The sequence below is a fragment of the Acanthochromis polyacanthus genome, chromosome 6 (genome assembly GCF_021347895.1).
Source record: "Acanthochromis polyacanthus isolate Apoly-LR-REF ecotype Palm Island chromosome 6, KAUST_Apoly_ChrSc, whole genome shotgun sequence".
NCBI classification, from domain to species: Eukaryota; Metazoa; Chordata; class Actinopteri; family Pomacentridae; genus Acanthochromis; species Acanthochromis polyacanthus.
In genome coordinates this window covers 17,270,161-17,295,727 of record NC_067118.1, presented here as the reverse complement: position 1 = coordinate 17,295,727, position 25,567 = coordinate 17,270,161, and the positions used below count along the sequence as shown (strand labels likewise).

The following is a 25,567-nucleotide window of genomic DNA, read 5'->3' as shown; positions in this document are numbered from 1 at the left end:
TGCGGTCCGCACCGGCTAAGGGGGCCTGGCTAGCTGCTAGCGGGTTATTTTCCATGGTGCGGAGCCGCGATTCCAATTCGGAGAGCCTCGCCTCCACAACTACAAAAAGGCTGCACTTATTACACATATCGTTATCACTAAAGGAGGCAGAGGAATAACTAAACATGTGGCACACTGAGCAGGAGAGGGAGAGAGAGGGAGAGGAAGAGGCAGAAGCAGAAGCCATGCTAACAACACGACACAGTGCTGAAACAGGAAATGACGCAATACGCTCACCGTAACGTCAGACGTCGCCGGTAGGAGGAGTTTTACTATATTGCACTGTTTTACTATATGTAAACAGGATTTTTTTAAAATTATTTTACAAATATTTGCAGTTGTTTTCATTCTTTTTTTGAAGGTATTGCCCTGTTTTTTACCGTGTTTTTTCTGGAACACTTACTGCCAGATTTTCACCGTTTTTTGCAGATTTTTTTTCTTTTTTTTTTTAAAAAGAGTGCATGTGGCTTTGAAAATGCCACTGTGCACTCCCCGTCATATAAATGCGGAACTGGGCTGAGCATAGAGAGAAAGTGGGATGATCTTTTTTTGCCTACAGTACAGTTTGTCATAGTTTATATTCATGTGACTCAAGTGTTCATATCTAAAGGTTTCTGGGCTGAGCTCCAGGTGTTCAAAGTAGTTATTTTGATAAGACTGGCAGGATATGTTGATACCAAGAGAGTACAATATCAAATGTTTATTCATTATGATAAGTTTCTGTCTACCTTTCCTGTGGTTTGTTTCTCATTACGTACAATCTCTGTTTACACTTATAGCAATGATAAACATGTGAAAATGTAAAACACTGCACTTGTTCAACTGGGGTCCAGCTGTTGAGGTCCCAGAAGCAATCAGGCCTTAAAGTAACAAAGGTTTTACACAGATAAGTAAAGATCTAACAAAGAAATATTAGAAGTTAACCACATGATTACGCTAGCTGAAATATACATATACTCAAAACTGTGGATTTTTAAGAAAAAATAATTAAAATGATTTGTTATATGTTTAGACTAAGAAAGAATGATTAAAAGAAGTGATTATGTGTGACTGAATGTATCTGAATGTGTTTTGAACTGAAGTAATCTGTCTTGAGCTATGTACATGCAGAAAAGCAGAACCATACATGAGTCAGCATTGGGGAAGTTTGGGAAAGTTCGGGGAAGTCAGTCAATGCGAAACCCGACGGACCGACGGGACCTGAAAGTCCGTCAGTCCACCATTTTCTCGCACCCAGCTGGACCGCCTGTCCGCCACCCTCCGGCGACGTATTTACATACATGGCAATTTTCCGTGGATCCGCGGATTTCCGCTGATTTAATTTCAAATTTGAACATTTCTGTGAATCGTCTAAATCCGTTGAGAAAATTTTAGGGGGGGTTAGGTACTTTATTGTCGCCGATGTTAACAAAACTCAAGCGAATAGTTGTGAAATATGCAAAAATATACGCGATGTCTGCCGTCTGGCCGCGGAGGGATGTGTCCTCTAATCAGACACTGGGACTGCTGCGGGGTTACTGGACTGACAGCCTGTGCTTTGGGAGGGGGAGAAGCTCACAGTAGCACCTGCTGCTTGTTGAAGACAGTAACTGCAGAATGATCAAAGTTTTCCTGTCAGTCTCCAAAACGGCAGAAAAAGTCGCTAGATTTGTGTCTAGTCGCTTTTGACAAAAAAAAAAGTCGCTAAGTTGGCAACACTGGCGCCACGCTCTGCATCAACTCGTGCTTCTAGTGTGTGTGTGTGAATGCGCGAACTGATGACGTCAGGGCGGGCGTCACATAAAACTCACTCACAACTCCATTTATATTGGTTATAGTTTTCTCATTTTATGCGGAAATTGTGAAATCAAGCGGGACCCGCATATTTCTCTTTTTTTTTTTCGTGGAAATGAGAAATTCTTGCGGGAATTATGCGCTGTTTTGCGGGGATTATGTGGCCTTTTGGGAAATAATTGACCCCCGCATAATCAGCGGCATTTTGGTGATTAATACGGGAATTCATGCGATCGCATAATCACGTTTTTCTGGAGGGTCTAGTTACACTAGCAGCATCAACAGCTACTTCAAGTGCCAAGGCAAAAGAAACATTGAAAGAGAAGGAAATGGCTGCAAGAAAAGCCCACCAGCAGGAGTTGAAAAGGAAGGCTGTCCAGAGACTTACACAGCTTGCTGCAAAGAGAAGAAAATTGGCAAAATAGGAGTGTTGCAGTGAACTGACTTGTATATAGTAGGGATGGACCCGAATATCCTAATATTCGTTCGCTATGGCACTATCCGGATATTAATTTTGGTATCCGAATATTCAGTGCCAGGGACCCCTATGGCTCCAGACCCAGCCATTTCACCCATCACCCTGGCACCCAGTGCCCCTCAACGATGCACCAGCCTCGACCCAAGTCAGGAACAAGAGGCCGAGGTGAGTAGCAGCGAGTCAACTAATGAAGAAGACGAGGATGACCAATGATTGGAATCAGTCCCCCATCCAACGCCTAACCCCCAAAAGGACCTTAGAGTAGCAACCAGGAAAGGTGAGAAGAAACCAGTGGAGCTACTGTCAGTAAAGAAAACATCAGAGAGGATGGCAAGAGATCTGAGTTTCGGACCCATAAAAACCTAGGATGAGAGGCAAGCATACATGCCAGAAGCCGGACAGACCGACTATCATGTACCATCCAGTTGGGCCGAAGATCCAGATGAAAATAAGATGCTGCCAGTAAGTGCTACATTGGGAGAATGGGCTAACATATTGATGATGCCTAGCTATGAGTCCCTAGCAGCCTGTAAGAAGCTGACAGCCACCTTTAGAGTAGCCTTCACCGCAATAACCCATGACATGATGCTACAGAGAATGAAGAAAGCAGCCTACACCTACGCTCAAGAGGTAGAAAGGGCAATGTTAGAAGACTTTTCTAATGACGAAGAACCAGAAGAAAGACCTCAATGTCAGGCCCAAGGAGTCTCCTCAGTAGTTGCAACAAAAGACACTGGTAATGCAATGAGTATGCTGATTCCAGCCCAGGACTTCACAGAATTCAAAAAGATCATGATCTTAGTGGCAGAGAGGGATTCTGGTCAGAGCATAGTGGATTACCTCAGAGATAAATGACCGCTGGTTAAGGGTGCTACAACAAGTGAAGAAGCCAGAAAACTGTGGTTGACCCATGTGATGGACAATACAGTAAAAGAGGGGGAATCGTCCCAGACCCACTACGACTGACTGGTGCTTGAGGATGCAGACGATGAGGAGACTTGGCTCCGCAGAGCACGAGCGAAGTTGAAGAAAGGACAAACCCTCACACTAATATGGCATGAAGTCAAAGACCAGTTTCCACCGACAAGGTATGGAAAGGTCCTGAGAATTCTAACCAGGAATTGGAGAGATGAAATGGATTTCATCTCTATGCCACCAAAAGCCACCGTGGCCCAGCTCGATACAGCAGTGAAGAAGTGGGACTTGAAGAGGAGGTACAACCAGGAGAGGAAAGAAAAAGAGTCACAGCAGCAGCCATCAAAGGCCAAAACGCCGCAAGAAGCCCCACAACGGCCAAGGGAGCCAAACCCTCCAATGCGTTCTCGTTCCATGCCTAATCGACCACCTCCCAGAGAACAGGCAAGGCCAGCACAGAACAGACCAGTGTTCCAGCCTCGACAGAACCAGAAGCCGGGTGGAGAGAGAAAGAGTGACTATCTCCCGCCAGAAGAATACAGAAAGTTAACCCCAGAACAGAAAGAGGCCCTCCGGGTGGCTCGTAAGGCGGCGACCCCCCAGGGGCCACAGAAATGATGGCCAAAGAGGAGCAGGTCACCCTGGAGCATGCCTACTGGAAGGGGGATGAAATCTACAGCTGTAGATGGAATCCCTTATCAAGTAGACTCAGGGGCAGAGGTGTCGATGATCCGCAAAAGCCTCAATGTGGCAGGACACCTGCAGGCCCAGCTAGCCGATGGAACGGTTAGAAAATTCCCATATGCAGTTTGGAAAGGAATGATATGGGTTATGGGGCCTTTCAATTTGGTAACAACAAAGGATCTGAAGCGGTTGTATCAGACCAAAAAGAAGAGTACGCCAGTCAAGCGGCTGAAGAAATTGCACGCACGTCTGATCCCCTTCGCACCTCAGCAAGAAGAACTCCAGCTTAAGCAATGGTATAAACCAGTAGATGTAGAAGAGCTCACCGCGCAAAAACTTCAAGAGAGCGATCTTTCGACTGCAGAGAAAGAGCGACTGAAGGAGATTATCTCAGAGGCCAAAGTAGCCCGGTTCAAGAACGACTGCGGGGATCTTGAAGAGAAATACACCCATACCATCATTGGAGGAGTGCATCCAGCAGTCCGCCAATATCCCCTGAACCCAGGTGCAGTAGAAGAAATGGACTTGATCGTCAAAGAACTGAGGGCACTGGGGATAATCCAAGAAGAGCCAAATCTGATAACCAACAGCCCGATCCAGGCAGTGAAGAAACCTGAGTCGGCAGGAGGAGGATGGAGGCCGGTGATCAACTTTAAAGCCCTCAACCGACGGACGACCACGAACAAGGCAAGTTTGATCAATCCCCAGGGCACTTTGAAGATACTACAGGTCAAGAAATATAAGTCCTGCATTGACCTGGCAAACGGATTCTTCTCGTTATGACTAGCCAAAGCATCACAAGGCAAGACAGCGTTCACGCACAAGGTAGAAGCTTATGTATGGACTCGGCTGCCCCAAGGCTTCAAGAACTCGCCAAATGTGTTTCAAGCAGCCGTGATGGACATTTTACAAGGATTCGGAGCAACGGTTCTACATCGGCAACGCGTTTATCGCCGACAACACAGAAGAAGAGCACCTAGAAAAGCTGCAAAAGATAGTCGAGAGGTTGACGGCTGCAGGGCTGAAGCTGAATCTGAAGAAGTGTCAATTTGGCCAGTTCAAGGTAAACTACCTAGGATTCCAGGTCTCAACTGACCTAGGAATTTCTGAGGGGTATCGAGAGAAACTGGAACAAATCAGACCTCCAGGATCGCTGAAAGAGCTACAACAGATCATAGGTTTGTGCAACTATGGGAGAGACCACGTTCCTGGGTATCAGAAGCACGCCAGACCTCTGTATGCACGGCTTAGGAAAGCAGAAGATGGGAGAGACTCGTAACAAGGACTGGACATAGACAGCTATGGATCAGAGCCATCTGGAAGAACTGAAGAAGGCAATCCAGGGAGCCCTGGACATCAAAAATGCTAAGGTTGATGCATGGTGCCAGCAGTATGGGGTAATGAGAGTTTATTCACCCCCATATACACCTCAAGCAAACGGAGTGGTGGAGTGAACCATTGGGCTGGTAAAAAACTGGATAGGCAAGAATGCAAATTCCAGAGAATGGAACACTAAAACCCTAGAGATAGGAAAGGCCCTGAACGACAAACATCGGGCTGATAGGCCTTCCCCTTCCGAAGAGCTGAATCAATGCCCCTTCGTGTCAGAGGAAGCAGGGCGGGGCTCTGAAGATAAGATGACAACACTGAGCGCTAAAGTACCATTCCAGGGTGGGCAACGAGTGTGGGTTAAAGCGAGAGATGCACCCATGGGCGCAGCAGTCAAAGCCAAATACGAGAAGCCGGACATAATAAAACAAGTTTTGGATAGCAACACAGTTTTGCTAAAGAAAGGAGGAATCCAAGGAGTGGAGCAGCTGAAACCAGTTCCAGACTAAAAGAAACCAAGAACCAGAAACCATGGCTACGAGCACACAAGGCTTACCACCCTTCATCGGAGTAGCCAACGTTAAAGGGGTGGTTACTATGCGGAGAAGTACAACAGGACTCTGGGCAGGCAGAGCCCTGAAAAAATTGGATTACGCTGCAAAAGGACTCCTGTCATATGAGAAAGAGATGTTGGAATGGAAGAAGATGGACAAAAATTGTGTGGTCTGCTGGAAGCCGACCACCCTAGCAGTCCAATGGGAAGGACCGGGGCAAGAGAAACCCATAAGGGTTAGGCCATGACGAAGAGAAATGAGAAACCTGCACCCTAAACCAGTGAAGGTAATGGATGCACATATTTGTGGAAAATGTAGAATAGATAAATTACCCAGACTGATCATCATTACCCAATGGGATCTGCGAGGGGTAGGGCCAGAGACGACAGAATGTACTTGCCAGTGGGATGGAGATATGCTCTACCTCTGCAGCAGCTGCAGTCTTCAGAAGAAATGCAGACAACTGGTGTAGGTTGGTGAGGCCGAAGGATGGCAGGTGAGGAAGATGATTGGCTCACTCCAAGCACTGGAACCAGAGGAGATTACGGGCGATGAAGGAGAGACATCAACATCAGCCTGGACCCTCGAAGGCCAGGCTGGAAGAGCGCCATCAGCCGGGCCACTGTGCCCGCCATTACAAGACAGGGATGTGGGGAAAGGAGCTGCGGGATGCAAGACTCAAGAGCAACCCCTCTGGAGGAAAGTCATCCAGAGAGCCTGGCCTTATAGCCCAGCATCAGCAGAGATAATGTCCCTGCCACTGTCTACAACACAAGTCCCTCTGGTGTTCAGAGTCTATCGTGAAACTGATGGGCCTAAATATACATCAGGAATGGAGTCAATTCCAGGCCCTCAACGAGAAATGGCAGAAGCTCATGGTTGGGAAGGACCATGGGAGTTAACTACATGGGAAAGGTTAGTAGCAGAAGTATATACTGATCCATCAATCCCTTTAGAAGACTCTGGACCAGTGCCAAGGGAGGAAGGTGCTAGGGACACCAACCTCGCCTACAGCGTTACAATACTCGATGCCTGGGGACAACCAGGCATGAAGGCCAAAGAAAAAAGTGCAGAGTACACTGTGACACCGGAGGACTGGCACCGAGAAGTGTCCAATTGATGAATTCCTGGGTGTCAAGGGCGGCCACGCCCACAAGACTGCACCAGTCAGTGACGGTAAGAGTGAGAGTGCGCATGGTCATTGTGCCATTTGTCGGAGTGTACTCGCTGGGAGCAGACGTGTCCGAAGTATCGAAGGAAGTGAAACCTGAGGAAGATTCTGCCAAGAAGGAGGAGAGAGAAAAGGAGAGTATTTGGTCAAGAATCAAGGGCCTCACAAAAAGAGTTGGGAAAGGAAGAAAGAATCCTGAACCAAGCCAACAATAAGGTTAGCCTGTTGTAATGAAGGTGCCGATCAGAGGACGCAAAAGGTGGTCAAAAAGACCATATTTGCAAGATGTAGATGACAGAATACATTTGGACCACCCTGAAAGAGATTTGAAGTACACGAGGAGAGAATGTGGAACAACAAATTATTTCTGTACCAACTATGAATATTCCAGAGATGTGGATGTCAGAAAGCTGGGACCATTCCCCATGGTGACCCCATACTTGGTAGGAGGAGCAGATCTCCAACATCTGTGGAGGAAAGACATCGTCCAGGAGGAAATCTGGAGGTGGGCGCCTGTGCTGAGCTGCCCCGAATCAGTCCCTTGGGTCCTAAATGTGGTCTATCTCTCATTAGGACAGACACGATTCAAGCTGACCTGGGGCCCTAACTATGCTGACCCGTGGCAGGGTGAGTACGTTGAAATCAGCATGGGAGAAATGGTAACAGGGCTCCAGACTAACTTTTTTCCTAGGAGCACAGTGGCCCCTAACTTAAAATTTTAGGAGCGCAAGCAGAAAATTTAGGGGCGCACACCAAAATTGACTTGCAAAGTAAATATTCACATTTCCTCTCATTTTCACAGTTTTACTGATAAATACTACCACAATAAATGCAGAAACTATGTTTTCAATTCAAAATTTATTGTACAGCAGTTGCACAACATAACAAGATAAGCACTCAGAGAGCGCAGTACTCCACCAAGGCTGATTGGGTGACGTATAATTTCCGACGGATGAAATCTGTAATAAAAAAGACCTTGTGCTGAGCACAGGCATGTGTTATGCATGTGCACGTTATGTATTTATACCAGATCACGTGTAAATTACTCTTATAAAGGTCTATTGATCAGTTCATCAATTTTGGCGAGCCTTTGTTTTGCTAGTGTTAAAATAACCGTTCCCTTCAGGCTTTCATTTTGAAGGTGTATTTTTAACGCTACGGGCTTTTATTTTGTAGCCATTTCAGCGGCACAGGAAGTGTTTCTCTAAGATGAGGTTTCTTGACATGATGAGGACGCTGCCGAAAATCCACGTAAAGATAAAAGAAAACAGTTCCAGCTGTTGCTGTCTAGCAACTTAGAAGCAGGTAGCTGGAATGGAGACAAACTCTGATGGTGAAGAAATGAGTGAAGGACAGAAAAGTGAATTTGTGTACAAAATAAGGCTGAACGTAAATGAAGGCTTTGTGAAACATCAGGAGCTTCACCGTCATTCGCCCCCCGCTCTCACACACACTGGCTCGCCTTCTTCTTCTTTGGTGTTCGTCTCCTTTCTTCTTCTTTTGGAGTTAATGTCAGTTAAACCAGCTCATTTGCGCATTACTGTCTACTGGGCTGAAGTGTGGAGCAGATGTTTGTAAGGAACAAAAATATTCAATAGTAATAAAAAAACAGCAAATTTACTGTTCGCACATGCACGAGTAGATGAAAAATTTACTCGCACTCGCTAAAAGTTTGGTTGCAAAATGCGACCATTTAGTCGCAGTCTGGAGCCCTGGGTAATCTGGACCACAAGCCCATATATGTACGGTGAAACAAGGCAACGAATGGAAGACCCATGGAAGTATATCATCGAAAACCAAGCTCTTCCCCTACGTACAGAGTGCCGTCGAAAGAGAATTCCTACAGGAAAGTTTGGTGGGGGACAGTTATTACATGGGACATCTGAAAGAATTCTCCTGTGACCCGGACGAGGGAATTGGTTCTATCATGACCGACGAGCAAAGGTAATGGAGTTGGTAACGCACAAAGACCAACCTCTGTACGCCGAGATACTACAGGTCCGAGATACAGGCAGATGGGATGCAAGAGATTGGGGAACAGAGTCCGAGCGATGGGAACATAGTCCCTATGAGGTGGCCCGAGAAGGAGTGAAGCTTAGTGAAATTAGTTTGTTCACGCAAATCGCCGAAAGGCCCCTACCAAAGCCAGACAGGCTGATTGTGACGTCATGGAGATGGGTGTGGCAAGGGTTGGACCCAAGCATTAAAAAATACCTAGCTCCACTCTACACGAAGCTACTTAAGGGAAGAGTCACCAAGGATGCGGAAGAACGACTCCTAGCTCCACGGCCTCTCTCCATCGTGTCACTAAAGAAAAGACCTGAAAACAAACCAAGAAGAAACCCAAAGCGGCAAGCATGGGGAATAACTCTCTGTAAATAAGTGTAAAAAATGCCAAACTGTCCCTGGAAGGTTGGATGGAACAGACAGAGTTTCTGTAACAGAGAGCTGCTGTATAAATGTACGAACAGCAAAGTTTAACAGCAGGGAAAAGGGAGAGGGTGGAGTAAAGCCTCTAGAGGATTTTTGTGGATCTTCGTATCAACCAGCAAACACTTGTGGTGTCAGTGGCGGAGGAAGAAGCTTGTTCTCCACGTTATCAGAGTCGATCGCTGATGATGCTGCAGATGTTGTCCCGCTGGCAGTGTTTGCAGGAGGGTTCTGCGTATCCGCCACGTAAGCTCTACGCTCGGGCGTGCGCCTCACGCTCGTCCCGTCTGGGCTACCTGGTTGATCCTGCCAGTAGCATATGCTTGTCTCAAAGATTAAGCCATGCAAGTCTAAGTACACACGGCCGGTACAGTGAAACTGCGAATGACTCATTAAATCAGTTATGGGGACAAGAAAAAGAACAATGAGCCCAGAAGAACAATTCGATATAGATGATTGGCACCCAAAACCCAGGCAACGACCACGGAAAGGTAAACGGATATGGATATGTCTAGCGATCAGAGTTTTAGTAGTAATGTTAGGATGTGTGTCAGTCCTAACTATACTATATGTTCTTGGAGAAGAACCATGGGCAGAAGGCTATACAGAAATTAGCTATACCTCAATGAAGAGGTTTACTCAGACCTGCGGAGAAGCCCAAAAATCTGTTCCTACCGAAGCTACAAGCATGGGGAAACGACACCAACCAGACGACCCTATCAGACGTGATAAATCTGCTAGGCCCGACTCAAGGGAAAGATGACAACAGGAACCTCACCACAGACATCTTAACCTGGGTTGGAGAGATGGGGATGAATGCCACCGAGAACCAGACCACCTTGCAGACCTGGAAAGAAATGATTGGAGCAGAAAACCTAACCAATGCAACCACGATGGTGGAAGGCTGGCAGACCTACTCCAAAGAAATAGGAATCCAGTATTGGGTCAGAAATGGAACCAAGACCAAGTCAGGTCAGTGTAACTGGATTCATCCAGACTCTGAAACTCCTCGATGGTACTGCACAGAGGCATGTGTAGCATGGCCAGAACAGAAGGGCAAAGGCTGCTGGAAATACAGCACACCTCAAGAATGAAACGTGCACCGCCATTCTCCCGTTGGAAGGGAGGTTTTGGGGATACTACAACTTTACGTGTGAAACCTCACAGCCTCCAACAGTGACTGAGATCTTAAGAAATGTAACCCAAGCTCCAACCACCATTGCTGCTGGAACAAGTTCAATTTCAGCTACACCAACACCTGCACCTGGGGTGAGTACACCTACCCAGAAAGCTACTATACAGTTAGTAGATCCAGATGTCCAGCCAAGAGGTAGCCATCGCCGGACACGTAGCAGGCAGCTAACCGCCACCTGTGTAAGAGAGAAGTGGCAAGCCTTAGATCCCTGTTACTGGAACATGCTCGCAGAATGTAAAACTCAGAGTTATCTGGTAATAACACCAGCCACGCACCTGATGTTTTATGTTAGTAAGGGCATGTATGGAACCCCGCGCGCACACCATGAAAATTGGCTCAACGATGCCTTGCCCTGTTTATGGATAGTTCCACTGAAGCACTTTAGAGGGGCTTTCCAAAAAGGTTATGCGAGAACTGGCCAGGGCCTGGCAGGACCAGTGCAGACTGATATGTACGTACAGAAGCTTCCAACGCCACCGGACCTGATGGGAGTCCCAAGAGGAGATTTCCAGAAGACTGACCAGTGTGTTGTGAAGAAAGCAGCTGAAGCACTGGACGGACAAGAATATGTGAGTAACGGTGCCTTGCTTAGATGCCCATTATGGCAAGAGTGGAATAGGTACTACAGTACGTGGACCTACAACTGCAGTGGGTTGACGGCCAATGGCACGGTTAAAGGTATTCTACAAGCCTGGAGTGAAGGACACACCAGAAGTCAGACCTCTACCTGGTGGGGCCTACAGAAGCAAGAAGTCCAAGAGTGGGTGGTTCCATGCCTAAGCGAGTCCAGCAACTACTGGGTAAAGTATCAGTATTTGGCTACTGTCTATTCCAAGGAACAGGATATTTGGCCTGCAGTATGGAGCAAACCTGAACCCTACATTAGTTCAAGGCCGTGGAGTATGGTATGTGACAGAGCCAACACGATGTGCACTATCGGCCTAGCCAGACAGCATTGTCAGGGGGTTCCTGGATGGGAGACCCACTGTCGGAGCCACAACGGAGAGGACTATGCGAGCTATGGGTTAGAGGTAAAATGGGTCAAGAAAGGAGGAAAGTGGAGGCGAGATATTCCTACAGGAGTAGGATGTGCTAAAGTGATTCTGGGACATCAGATGATGAACAGAAAAGAGGTGAATGGAAAGATCCTTCCACATGTAGCAGATCCCACTGTCGCGATAGTAGAAGGACATGCCTTCAGAAAGAGCCTCTGTGAAGGTAACAAAATCGAAGGGTTTGAATGGTTGGGCCTTAATAGAATCTACAACAACGGGACCTGCCATTCGCCAGAAGAGCATTGGATGCACTGTGATCAAGGAAAAAAGGAGCATGAATGCACTTGGTGGGAGATGGCCACACTGACGGTGAAAGGAATGTTCAAGACAGCCATAGAAGCTGTGGTCGAGACAATTGATGAAGGCGCTTCGGTAGTAGGAGGTTGGATTAAAGGATTGTTTACCTGGCTATGGCTGTATTTGTTGATGATAGTAGGAATAATCATCACTGTGGCCGTAAGCTACGCAATCCTGAAGGGAGGAATTGGAGCCGCCTTCACTTCCTGCCAGAAGACAGACCACACCAGAACGGAGGAGGAGGCTAAGAAGTCACTCCTCCAGGAGGAGGCGTGGACTTCACTATAAGAAGAGGAGCACGGAAGCGCCTCAGCCATTGCACTCACCAAACCTGAACCATTCATCCATTCTCTACATACCACTTTATCCTCACTAGGGTCGCAGGGGGTGCTGGAGCCTATCCCAGCTGACTCGGGCGAAGGCAGGGGACACCCAGGACAGGTCACCAGTCTGTCGCAGGGCTACATACATAGACGAACAATCACACTCGCATTCACACCTATGGGCAATTTAGAGTAGTCAATTAACCTCAGCATATTTTTGGTCTGTGGGAGGAAGCCGGAGTGCCCGGAGGAAACCCACGCATGCTCAGGGAGAACATGCAAACTCCATGCAGAAAGATCCCAGGCCCACCCCGGGATCTTCTTGCTGCAAGGCGAAAGTGCTAACCACTACGCCGCTGAGCATCCAAACCTGAACCAGCAACAGCAAAACCAAGAGACAGACGAGGAAGCGACCGTGCCCTACAATAAAAGAGGAACCATGACTACTACCCCTGCTGCAAACCATACCCGCTACAGTGTAAGTGACTTCACTATATCCTGCAAAGGAGCAAACATCAAAGAATGTATGGAGTTTTGGGCTATTGAAGTTACCTGCATCATCAACTGCTGCACCGGGGTATGGAGCCTGGATCAGCCACTGAGGATCATCACCCTGATCCTCGGGCAGAAGTAGCTCTAGAAAATATCTACAGGAGGTATGGTAGATTCACACTGTTCCTATTCATGACCTACTTCCTCGGACGTGTCAGAATCGACACCACCCGGGTGGGGCTGATTAAAGGGGCAGCAGAGAGGAATATAATCCACCTTTCATCAAAATTTGACAGCTCCCAATAAGAAGCTGCCACGTCACAAGCCCCGCCCCCTTTTCCGGAAGTCCGCCTTACCACGCCCCCTTTACCGGATGTTTTTACCGGAAGACCCTCCCTAACTGACCCCAACGTCACATCTGAAGTCCCTCCCTAACCGTCAGCGGCTTATCTAATTGGTGCAGACGCGACCCCTCCCACCCTCCCTCCTTCCCTCCCTCCTTCCCTCCCTCCTCTAACTGACAAAACTTTTTTATCTAATCCGGAGCAGAGGCATCCCTGTAAAGCAAAATTTCTGCATTCTTATAGACTCCACTGTCGTCCATCCTATGACGAAGTTTTTTTAGCAGTCTTTGAATGAAACCCGTGAAATTTGAACAAATATTCTGTATTAGCTTTTTCTCTAGCTTTTCTCCTCTGTCCCTTTCTGCATTCTCTGAACTAAAAATGCTGTTGTCCAGTATTTCTCCCCCGATACCTCTCACCAAGATCTGAGGTGACCGTCTGAACACAAGAACCCTACCTCCCCTGCCTTCGCCTTAACTGACAGGAAGTCCCGCCTTGCCACGCCCCTGTGGGAGAAGGGAGAATGTTAAACAAAGAAGAATCTTTTTTACACTCTGTAAGTTACAGTTAATTTAAACACAAGATAGCAAGAATTAAGAGAAAATATAACTTTAGCAATTTAAATGTTTGAAATAAATCAACCAGAAAATAAAACTTTAGAAATTGGACTGTTTGAAATAAATCGATCTGAAAATAAAACTTAAACAAATCAATCAGAAAATAAAACCTGACAGTCTTTTAACCCATGACTGTTTGAAATATATCATTCATAAAAAAAACTTTAACAATTTGACTGTTTAAAATATATCATTTGGATAAATAAAGAACCGACAGTTTTTTAACCAGAAAGTTTCAACAATGTAGAAATAAACAAATAGTTTGAATAACAGTTATAGTTCTTAAACAGTTCTTAAATAGAAATGTATGCAAATGAAAACCGTCAGGGAAGTCTGTCCTTAACTGACAGAGGTTTATCACTCTTGGTGGGAGAAGGGGGATGTTAAACAAAGAAGAATCTTTTTTACAGTTTTTCAACCGGAAAGTTTCAACGATTTAGAAAAAAACATATAGTTTAAACAACAGTTATAGTTCTTGCCATACTGCTGATTGTTTTGTCGGAGACTCCTGCCGAGAGAGGCTGCAGTCAGGCTGACTGTTGGAACAAAACAGAACTAGCTGCTCATTCGTAAACGGAAATGAGGAGACCAGAATAAAGGAGGCTGGAGGTACAGCCTATATCCACAAAGCCATAATTCAAGCTGTACATTCATTTAGGGCATAGGAATTTAGATCACCATTAGACACCAGACTGTTTTACTGTGGCTGAAACACTGAGGTGCTTTACAGGCCCTGAAGTAGGCCTCTTCATTTTTATTTTATCACAAATGAATGTTATATCATTACAGTCATTATATTTGTGTTTTACATTTAATATATTAGATTATAATAACTAACAAACACAAAATTTAACAAGACTGAACAGAAACTTTGAACCTAACCTCCTGCTAATGTGTAACCTTGAGTGTTGTAAAGGTACAGAGCTTACAAAAAAATACAGCAAAGTATTTTTTTACTATACACAATAAATATTAAAAAATAAGTAATGCATAAAAACTTTTTGAAAATTTCTGTAATAATTAAATGAAGAAGGAAAAGAAGGTCCTCTGTTGGATGGGATGTTCACACTCCTGCATATGTGTGTGTGTGTGTGTGTGTGTGTGTGTGTGTGTGTGTGTGTGTGTGTGTGTGTGTGTGTGTGTGTGCGTGTGTGTGCGTGTGTGTGCGTGTGTGTGCGTGTGTGTAAGGACAGAAGAGGATATTTGCCGATCAGTGATTCAACTAAGAGATGTGTCACCATCATATTCAATGGAATAAGCCTGGACATTTCAAGATCCTAAGAGAGTTAGTGTTTCTTAACCTTTCTTTTAGTTACATTTTTTTCATTAACTTGTAAATGCAAGCTGGATTATCGACTTAAGTCTCAAGTGTTTTTTTGAGGCAGATCAAAAATGTAAACGTCAACATAGTTTGAGATGAAATGGTATATTTCACGGGTCACTTATAGAATCAGTATCTTCAAATATAACTGGATTTAATGCTTTTGTACTGATATACTAAGGTTCAACTTCATATTACAACCATTTTCCAACTTTTGTATCTGATTAAATGCTATTTAGAGGCAAATGGAATTAATATTTTCAAGGAAAAAGAAAAGCATTACATTTTGCTAATGTTTTGCCTTCTACTCAGCTCTGCTCATAATAACAATATTTATCACATAACACCTACCAGCAATCAGCAATATAAAACAGTACCACAAAAAAGTACAACTACAGGATGTTCAGTGAACTCAAGTCAATGTTTATTTAAAGTGATGCTGAGTCCACATATACTCCTAAACTGAGGGTTTGTCACTTGCTTTTGCTACACTCCTGACAACAGTAATGTTGTTTTTCTACACAACAAACCATCAAGACAATTAATCACATTAAAAAAAAAACCTCATAAGCCCACTAAAAGAGTTGAGAGATCTCTTAAAATGAGGAATCTCTTAAAATGCCAATCAATGATGACTCTCTCTTTCTTGGACCAGGACCTTTTGGGTTTCCCTATAAATAAATAAAGATTTTACACAACTGACAACACATTTTGTTGTGAGACCACAATCAGTTCTTAAAAATAAATGTTGCAATGTTCCATGTAAGTAATATTTTTGTACTGTAAATATACTTTTTGGATTGAAATTCTCTCGCAACATTTTTATTATAGTTTTAGCATATGGTCACAACGATTATTTACTAGCTCTGGCCAAAATTTAAAAAAAAAAAAAAAAATTTTTTAAAAATCCATGATTACCATTTCAATGACAGATATGTCATCTCAAGTGTGAGAAAATGAATCCAAACACTCCCTGGCTGATCACTGTCAGCACTGTGTTGAATGTCAATCTCATCTGATGTTTGAAAAGAGCAATTGGCCAAATAATTGGTAAAAAATATATAACAATGTATAATTTACGTAATAAATTATGCTATAAACTTTTTATGATGCTTATAAACTTCATAAACTTTCTTTATTTACTTTATTTCCATTGTTATTACTGTTGTTGTTTGTGACTGCCTTGTGATCAGTTTGGTGTGTGAAACCTGTGAACGCATAACAGACATGTACCATATTCAGTCAATCTTCTTTTCCTTTCGGCTTTTCCCTGCAGGGGTCGCCACAGCGAATCAATTGCCTCCATCTAACCCCGTCTGCTGCATCTTCTTCTCTCACACCAACTACCTTCATGTCCTCTTTAACCACATCCATAAACCTCCTCTTTGGTCTTCCTCTAGGCCTCCTGCCTGGCAGTGGGAAACTCAGCATCCTTCGACCAATATATTCACTCTCTCTCCTCTGGACATGTCCGAACCATCTCAGTCTGGCCTCTCTGACTTGTACCATATTCAGTCAATAAAGGATGATATTCATCCTGTACATACAATGTTGCAATAGTAACTACAGTTTATACATATATTACTTTTATGACACGTTAAATGCATGAAGTGAAGAAGTCAGTAGTGTCTGTCTTGGCACATACTTGTGACGGCTTGAAGGCATTCATCAATGGTTGAGCGTGCTTCTGTAAATTTACACATCATTCTGCCAATGATACCTTGATGCCGTTCATTGCACTGAAGAGCAAAGTTACCCATTCTGACATTTTTGAGATCGTCCAAATGGAACCTAGGAGTAGTGTGCAGTTGTTTGATAGGGGTGCTGTCCATCTGTCAGTATGTAGTATGTAAACCAGGCACCCTGCTACCTGCAATGCACGAGTTTCATTTGAAACAATGTCCAGTAATAGGCACCCTTCTAAACTGCATAGATTGTAATATTTAAAAAAAAAAAAACTTTTAAAAATTACATTACAATGACTGTAATAATACTTACAAAATACAGCTGAGTTCATGTAAACTGATTGGAAGAGTGACATTTGAGACAATTCACCAAACAGCAGAACTAGTTTATGCATTTCCCAGCTCCACATTTCACATATTGTAAAGAAGTCTTAACTCATAGCAGTCATCACGCCCACTGAAGTGACATTTCCATCCTGAACTTACCTGGATATCTCACTCTTTCTTGTACTTGTATTGCATGCCTCCAACATGCTCATAACTTGACAAAGATTGAAGCTCCAGCCATTTGAGACAGCAGTGTTGACTGTGCCAAATCCAGTTTCCTGCTTGCTCCATAATCTGCAATATTTCTGTTCAGTGGTGGCTAGCCTTTCATTCTTCCTTTTCTCAACAGAAGTGACAAGCTCCCCAGAAATTAGAATTTGTTTTTATTCAAGTGAAATTGTCACAGTGCACAATAGTGTTTTCTCGGTTGTCATGTCACAAGCGCACACGTCCAGACTATGAATGTAAATTGTACATAAATCGTACACTGAGTGTGTAATGTAGCACCGGGTGCGCTCGTCTTCTCGATGGGCTGTGTGATTATGTAAAATTATCAGTCGTGGCTTTTTTCTGAAAGATCAGTGGGAGATATTTGATACTTTTCACCCTGCTCATCTTTGGGTGCATTACCGGTTTTGTTGGACACTGAATGTTGTACAATACAGTGGGTACGGAAAGTATTCATACCCCTTGAAATTTTTCACTCTCTGACACAGAGAGTAAAGAATTTCAAGGGGTCTGAATACTTTCCGTACCCACTGGACATGCAGCTTCATGTTTAAAACAATCCTTACAGGAAAATCTTTTGCATTTTTGATTTCAAAACACGCCACTTTTTAAATGTATTAATGAAGATCTAACTTTACATCAGATGTTTTTTTTTCTTACAGATATCCGTATGCTTGGTTTACCGTTGTGTCACTGAACCGTTAAACTTAGCATGTAGAGAATACGGCTTGCTTTGTGGGAAAAGTCCTGAATTTAATTTTAATCGTGACACTTTTTCTGCTGAAAGAACAACAGTCGTGGTAGAACCAGTGTTAAGCCATTTTACATGCGAGAATTGCTATTTGGGCCGAAGATGTATTCAAAATGTTTAAGACATCTTTGTGATGTCAGGCTGTGTGATATTGTAAAGTGTATAGACAGTTACATTGAATTTTGGAAACAAAGTTTTAAAGTTAAAAACGTCTTGCATGCTTCTTTGTTTTTATTTTTATTTTCTGTCTGACATGATGCTGAAGATGCGGAGGGACGGTCCGGTGAAATTTTACTGAAATGTTGGGAGTGTACTCGGAATAGATTCACCTTGGTAATTGTAGTAGTATTTAAAGCAGATGTACAAATGCAGAACTTTTTCCTTTCTGTTTGAGTCGGAGCTGTGTAATGTTAATTCATTGTTTTATTTTGTCACAATAGCCATACTTTTTACTTTATATCCCTTTTCCGGATGTTTGTGAAAAAGTAGCCTGTTACTTTTTTTTGTCCTATAGCCCACAATTGATAACGGTTACATTTTCTAAAATGAGATTTTACGTTGGATCGATTGCATTTGGCGGTTCTCTCTCGGCTTTAAAGGAAGAAAACATAAGCTTTAGAAACTTTATATTTAAACCACCCCTGAATTTAAAGTGTTTTCTCCATTTACCCTTCTAAAAATGAAGGAGCAGCAAATGTATGTAGAAAACCATGTTTCAGTGTTAATAATCAATCAATCAAACTTTATTTATAGAGCACTTTTCATACAAAGAATGTAACGCAAAGTGCTTTACAACATTTAAAAACATTAAAAACAAAAAGACCCATCCCACCCTCCCTCCGTATAGGCGCACAACTGCACAAGCACACACACAGACACACAGACACACAGACACACACCCACTCTCACCACTGCCTGTGGGGAGACATGGCATGACACTGACGATTGTGGGAAAAATAATAACAAGGTCATCAATTTTCATCACACCAGGCTTACAGTTAAGGTGTTCTCATGAAGTCTTCCAACGTGATTCCCTGAAAATACAGAACAAAAACAACCATTAAGCATTGTCATCATTTCAAATTTTGTAAAGCATGCAAAAAAAATAAAGAAAAAAAAAAAAGGGCTTTGATGTACAGCCTTTTTCTGGAGCTCCCTCTCTGAGGAAGTAGTGGTTTTCTGGAACACACGGACTCTTTTAATTTTGCTGTTTGGCTTGATGTGATCATCATTTATGAATCTTCTGAGTCTTGCTGTATGTTTACTGCCATCAACACCGCACGATGAACGTCTTTCTCAGTTGTGAAACATTTACCAAAATCGAGTGATGAGCCTGAAGCCAGAAATCGAAGGTGTGATGTTCAATGTTGTTAGTGGGTATGCTCCACAGGTAGGATGTGAGCTGGAGGAGAAGGAGAAATTCTGGTTGGACCTTGATTAAGTGATGCAAAGTATCCCTAGAAGTGATAGAGTTGTCATTGGTGCAGACTTCAGTGGACATGTTGGTGCAGGAAATAGAGATGATGAGGATGTCATGAGCAGGTTTGGTATCCAGGAGAGGAACGCAGAAGGACAGGTGGTGGTCGACTTTGCAAAAAGGATGGAAATGGCTGTAGTGAATACTTTCTTCCAGAAGAGGCAGGAACATAGGCTGACCTATCAGAGTGGAGGTAGGAGCACACAGGTAGACTAAATCTTGTGTAGATGGTGTAATCTGAAGGAGATCAGTGACTGCAAAGTAGTGGTAGGTGAGAGTGTAGCCAGACAGCATAGGATGGTGGTGTGTAGGATGACCCTGGTGGTAAAGAAGATGAAGAGGGCAAAGGCAGAGCAGAGGACCAAATGGTGGAAGCTGAAAAAGGAAGAGTGTTGTATGACTTTCAGGAAAGAGTTGAGACAGGCTTTGGATGGTCAGGAGGTCCTTCCAGATGACTGGACAACTACAGCAAATGTGATCAGGGAGACAGGTCGGAGAGTACTTGGTGTGTCATCTGGAAGGAAAGGAGATAAGGAGACTTGGTGGTGGAATGAGGAGGTGCAGGAGTGGATCCAGAGAAAGAGGAAGCTAAGAAGAAGTGGGACACTGAGAGGACTGAAGAGAGTAGACAGGAGTACAGGGAGATGCAGTGTAAGGTGAAAGTATAGGTGGCAAAGACCAAACAAGGGGCTTACGATGACTTGTATTCTAGGTTGGACAGTAAGGACAGCTGTTCCAGCCTGCCTGTACACGCTTCTTCACCTTCAAGCCGTCACAAGTATGTGCCAAGACAGACACTACTGACTTCTTCACTTCATGCATTTAACGTGTCATAAAAGTAATATATGTATAAATTGTAGTTACTATTGCAACATTGTATGTACAGGATGAATATCATCCTTTATTGACTGAATATGGTACAAGTCAGAGAGGCCAGACTGAGATGGTTCGGACATGTCCAGAGGAGAGAGAGTGAATATATTGGTAGAAGGATGCTGAGTTTCCCACTGCCAGGCAGGAGGCCTAGAGGAAGACCAAAGAGGAGGTTTATGGATGTGGTTAAAGAGGACATGAAGGTAGTTTGTGTGAGAGAAGAAGATGCAGCAGACGGGGTTAGATGGAGGCAATTGATTCGCTGTGGCGACCCCTGCAGGGAAAAGCCGAAAGGAAAAGAAGATTGACTGAATATGGTACATGTCTGTTATGCGTTCACAGGTTTCACACACCAAACTGATCACAAGGCAGTCACAAACAACAACAGTAATAACAATGGAAATAAAGTAAATAAAGAAAGTTTATGAAGTTTATAAGCATCATAAAAAAGTTTATAGCATAATTTATTACGTAAATTATACATTGTTATATATTTTTACCAATTATTTGGCCAATTGCTCTTTTCAAACATCAGATGAGATTGACATTCAACACAGTGCTGACAGTGATCAGCCAGGGAGTGTTTGGATTCATTTTCTCACACTTGAGATGACATATCTGTCATTGAAATGGTAATCATGGATTTTTAAAATTTTTTTTTTTTTTTTTTTAAATTTTGGCCAGAGCTAGTAAATAATCGTTGTGACCATATGCTAAAACTATAATAAAAATGTTGCGAGAGAATTTCAATCCAAAAAGTATATTTACAGTACAAAAATATTACTTACATGGAACATTGCAACATTTATTTTTAAGAACTGATTGTGGTCTCACAACAAAATGTGTTGTCAGTTGTGTAAAATCTTTATTTATTTATAGGTTCTTAAAAAGTTTTCAATTAGATAGTATACTGTAAAGAAAGTAGTAGAGAGCTGACACTGCTGGTTAAAAAATTTTTGCTGAGGCATTATAGCATACTGCCATTTTAAGCTAGTTTAGGTAAATGTCATTCATTACCGTAACGCGTAGCTTTCATTACCGTGTAATGTGGAGGCCTGTTGCAGTAATGAAAGATAAGATTACGGTAATTAACAGTTTCTTTAAAAAAATAAGAAAACATTTAGAATACATAAACTATTCATAAATGTTGTTATTATACAATGATTAAAGTGTTTATTATTGTCCATATTGTTTTACTGACTTAAGCCAACCTAAATTCCTCAAGAACAAAAGAAAGTGAAATAAGAGGGCTGCATCAAGAGCTAGGGTGGAGAAACAGACAAAATTTATATAGTATTGAAAAAAAGAAAGAAAGGTAGGCCTAAATAAGGGAAAGAGAACAGCAGAACACACATTTGTGAATCTGTGTGTGTGACTGCAAAGCTGCCTTCACGTGATCAGCAGTAAAAACACTTTGTTGATCTCTACCTAGTGGTGAGCGAAGCACCAACTGCTGATCAAGTGAAAACAGCTTAAGAACAGTCCCACACATACCATTGCACTTTTTAACGGATACTTCTCATTTAACAGATATCAAAAATGCAAGGAAAAAGGGTTGCTGAAGGCAGCAGCAGACCTCACACCCAGACAGCTGCAGAAGCAAAGAAAAAAATGGAGAGAAAATTCAAACAGATACAACAAAAATAAAAGAGCTATCCAAAACATAATAAACAAAATCCCTCCTTCAGCTAGGCTTGCGCTAGCCAATCGCCACGCCATTGGCGCATCGTTTTGCTGGATGGCGCAGTCATTCTGAACCGTGTGAGCCACAGTGGCGCTGTATTTTTCTTGTAAAAAACAACAAAAAAGGGTTCGACTTGCTTTTTCATGAAAACGCCCGAGCGATAACATAAGAAAACAAACGTTTTCTCTCGGCAGGCGTCGGAAATAGTTGGAGCCACCTGAATCTTGATCACGCGCCCGGGTCATGACCCGCTCTCGGCCAATCACAGAAAAGCATGCTATTTTTACTGCGTGAAATCTCTGAACGGTGTGCCACAAGGCGAGTCATTTGCAATCAGGAAAAGCAAGAAAGAGGAGGTTTTTGTTGAGTTTATGCTACAGTTGTGAGATATGGTACATACAGGCATGTTATTTGGTCGTGGATACGCGAAAATTCGTGTATCGAGGTATCAATTTTGAGACCCAACGTGAATTGCCCAAATTCGATGAGAAAAAAATATGGGGTATAAGGGGTATAGAGTTGGATCGCACGTAGTTGTCAACAGTGCGCTGGCTTGCAATGTTTCCTTTGGCGTACATCGTGTTCACATACGATGAGACAAAATACAGCGACAGAGGATGCCAAGCGCTGATAGACCACATGAAAACGAAAAATCATGCAAAGAAATTGTGATAAAAGCGCTCTAACCACCAAATGCCGAGCAATTTTTCACCCGGCGGAGGGAAGAGACACGACAACAGGACCAAACATACGGGACCGGTAGTGTGTACATGCAACAACCCAGTGGCATTGCCCCACAAGTTCCTAGTGCCTAAAAGGTCCCATACAGACATTTTTTTTAAGCCTTCATGTTTAAAGAATTCTAGGTGTCAGAGTTCACCAGAATGCACCATTTCAGCCTTTAAATTTCAAAAGTTTCTTGCAAACCCTCCCCCCGGCTCGGTCGCTCCGCTCCCTTGCTTCCAAGGATTCACTTATTTGGTAATTTCCCAATGACATGCCTGTACATAGTGATGGTTGAAGAATTGGACATAGGAGGAAAAGAAGGTAAATTGGACATGAAATTAATATTTTTATGGGTCAAAAAGTTTTGATCATGAACATGTTTCAGATACAGGTTTTTAAATGGCCAAATGCATATATACATGGGACTGTGTCTTCACCCCTGACTGCCTGTTTTTACGAAAACAATATTAAATTTGATCTGAAAGTTTAGCAAAATGATATAGACTCACACATTGTGATTATATTTATATTCAGGACTTGGACTTAAACATTTCACGTTCGGGGGGGGGGGGTAAAAACGATGAAAATAACAACATGCATACATACAAGTAGAAATAAAATAGTTTAAATAGAACTGTTTATTGTTTACTGTTTAATTAAAGTAGTTAAGTTTGAAGTGTTCATTTCCGAAACATTGTTATTCATTACCGTTACATTTTTTTTCATTACCGTAATGTACATTTTTTGATGAATTTTTACAGTTACATTATTTAATTATTCATAACTTCTAATCTTTTAATTAAATGTGAAAGAGCCTTTTCACTATTGTGTTATTGTTTTTTCAGTGCAATGTTTATATCCAAAAACACAATGAAAATCAATGTAAAAAATTGTTTCCATGTTACGGAGATGAAATAAATGTTTGTACAAAAATAATATGATTTGTTAGTAATAGAAATTTTTTGTGGTACCCACTACCCTTGATCACAAGAAAGTCTTTGTTGTCAAAAAAAAGGCAAAAAAAGTTTTGTTCTTTCATATTTCGTAATTAAAAACATGTTACGGTAATGAATTTATTTTCTCAAAGTCTCAAGAAAAACGTCTGAAAATACCTAAAAAATGTGAATATACTTTCTAATTTCAAACTGAATAATGACATGAGATCCTATTTTATAAAAAGAGGTGGAAAAATTGTGTAATTAATGTTTTTTCAATTTCGCTAAAAGTTGTACCATGTTCATGAGAATCACCCAGTTGTACTTTTTTGTGGTACTGTTTTATATTGCTGATTGCTGGCAGGTGTTATGTGATAAATATTGTTATTATGAGCAGAGCTGAGTAGAATGCAAAACATTAGCAAAATGTAATGCTTTTCTTTTTCCTTGAAAATATTAATTCCATTTGCCTCTAAATAGCATTTAATCAGATACAAAAGTTGGAAAATGGTTGTAATATGAAGTTGAACCTTAGTATATCAGTACAAAAGCATTAAATCCAGTTATATTTGAAGATACTGATTCTATAAGTGACCCGTGAAATATACCATTTCATCTCAAACTATGTTGACGTTTACATTTTTGATCTGCCTCAAAAAAACACTTGAGACTTAAGTCGATAATCCAGCTTGCATTTACAAGTTAATGAAAAAATGTAACTAAAAGAAAGGTTAAGAAACACTAACTCTCTTAGGATCTTGAAATGTCCAGGCTTATTCTATTGAATATGATGGTGACACATCTCTTAGTTGAATCACTGATCGGCAAATATCCTCTTCTGTCCTTACACACACACACACACACACACACACACACACGCACATATATGCAGGAGTGTGAACATCCCATCCAACAGAGGACCTTCTTTTCCTTCTTCATTTAATTATTACAGAAATTTTCAAAAAGTTTTTATGCATTAATTATTTTTTAATATTTACTGTGTATAGTAAAAAAATACTTTGCTGTCAGTATCCCCATTTCATTGTTTCCGTCTATACGTGGCAGTGGCATGTGCCATGTACTAATAGAAAAATACTGCAGCAGTTTCTAGCAATGATGTGATGCTACATGTAAGCTCTGTACCTTTACAACACTCAAGGTTACACATTAGCAGGAGGTTAGGTTCAAAGTTTGTGTTCAGTCTTGTTAAATTTTGTGTTTGTTAGTTATTATAATCTAATATATTAAATGCGCGTGGCGAGGTGGGACTTCCTGTCAGTTAAGGCGAAGGCAGGGGAGGTAGGGTTTTTGTGTTCAGACGGTCACCTCAGGTCTTGGTGAGAGGTATAGGGGGACAAATACTGGACAACAGCATTTTTGGTTCAGAGGATGCAGAAAGGGACAGAGGAGAAAAGCTAGAGAAAAAGCTAACACAGATTATTTGTTTAAATTTCACGGGTTTCATTTAAAGACTGCTAAAAAAAACTTTGTCATAGGATGGACGACAGTAGAGTCTATAAGAATGCAGAAATTTTGTTTTACAGGGATGCCTCTGCTCCGGATTAGATAAAAAAGTTTTGTCAGTTAGAGGAGGGAGGGAGGGAGGGTAGGAGGAGGGAGGGGTCATGTCTGCACCGATTAGATAAGCCGCTGACGGTTAGGGAGGGACTTTAGATGTGACGTTGGGGTCAGTTAGGGACGGTCTTCCGGTAAAAGGGGGCGTGGTAAGGAGGGACTTCCCGCAAAAGGGGTGGGGCTTGTGACGTGGCAGCTTCTGATTGGGAGCTGTCAAATTTTGATGAAAGGTGGATTATATTCCTCTCTGGCAGCTATAGTCTCCTGGGCAATTTTGGATTTCGCTGCC

At 42.6% G+C, this 25,567-nt stretch overlaps 1 protein-coding gene across 2 annotated transcripts in view; it reads left to right on the top strand.

Moving 5' to 3' along the window:
- atp13a2 (ATPase cation transporting 13A2) overlaps nt 1–25,567 on the top strand; it is a 72,249-nt gene that overhangs the window by 12,752 nt on the left and 33,930 nt on the right. The gene's annotated exons all lie outside the window — the stretch shown is intronic.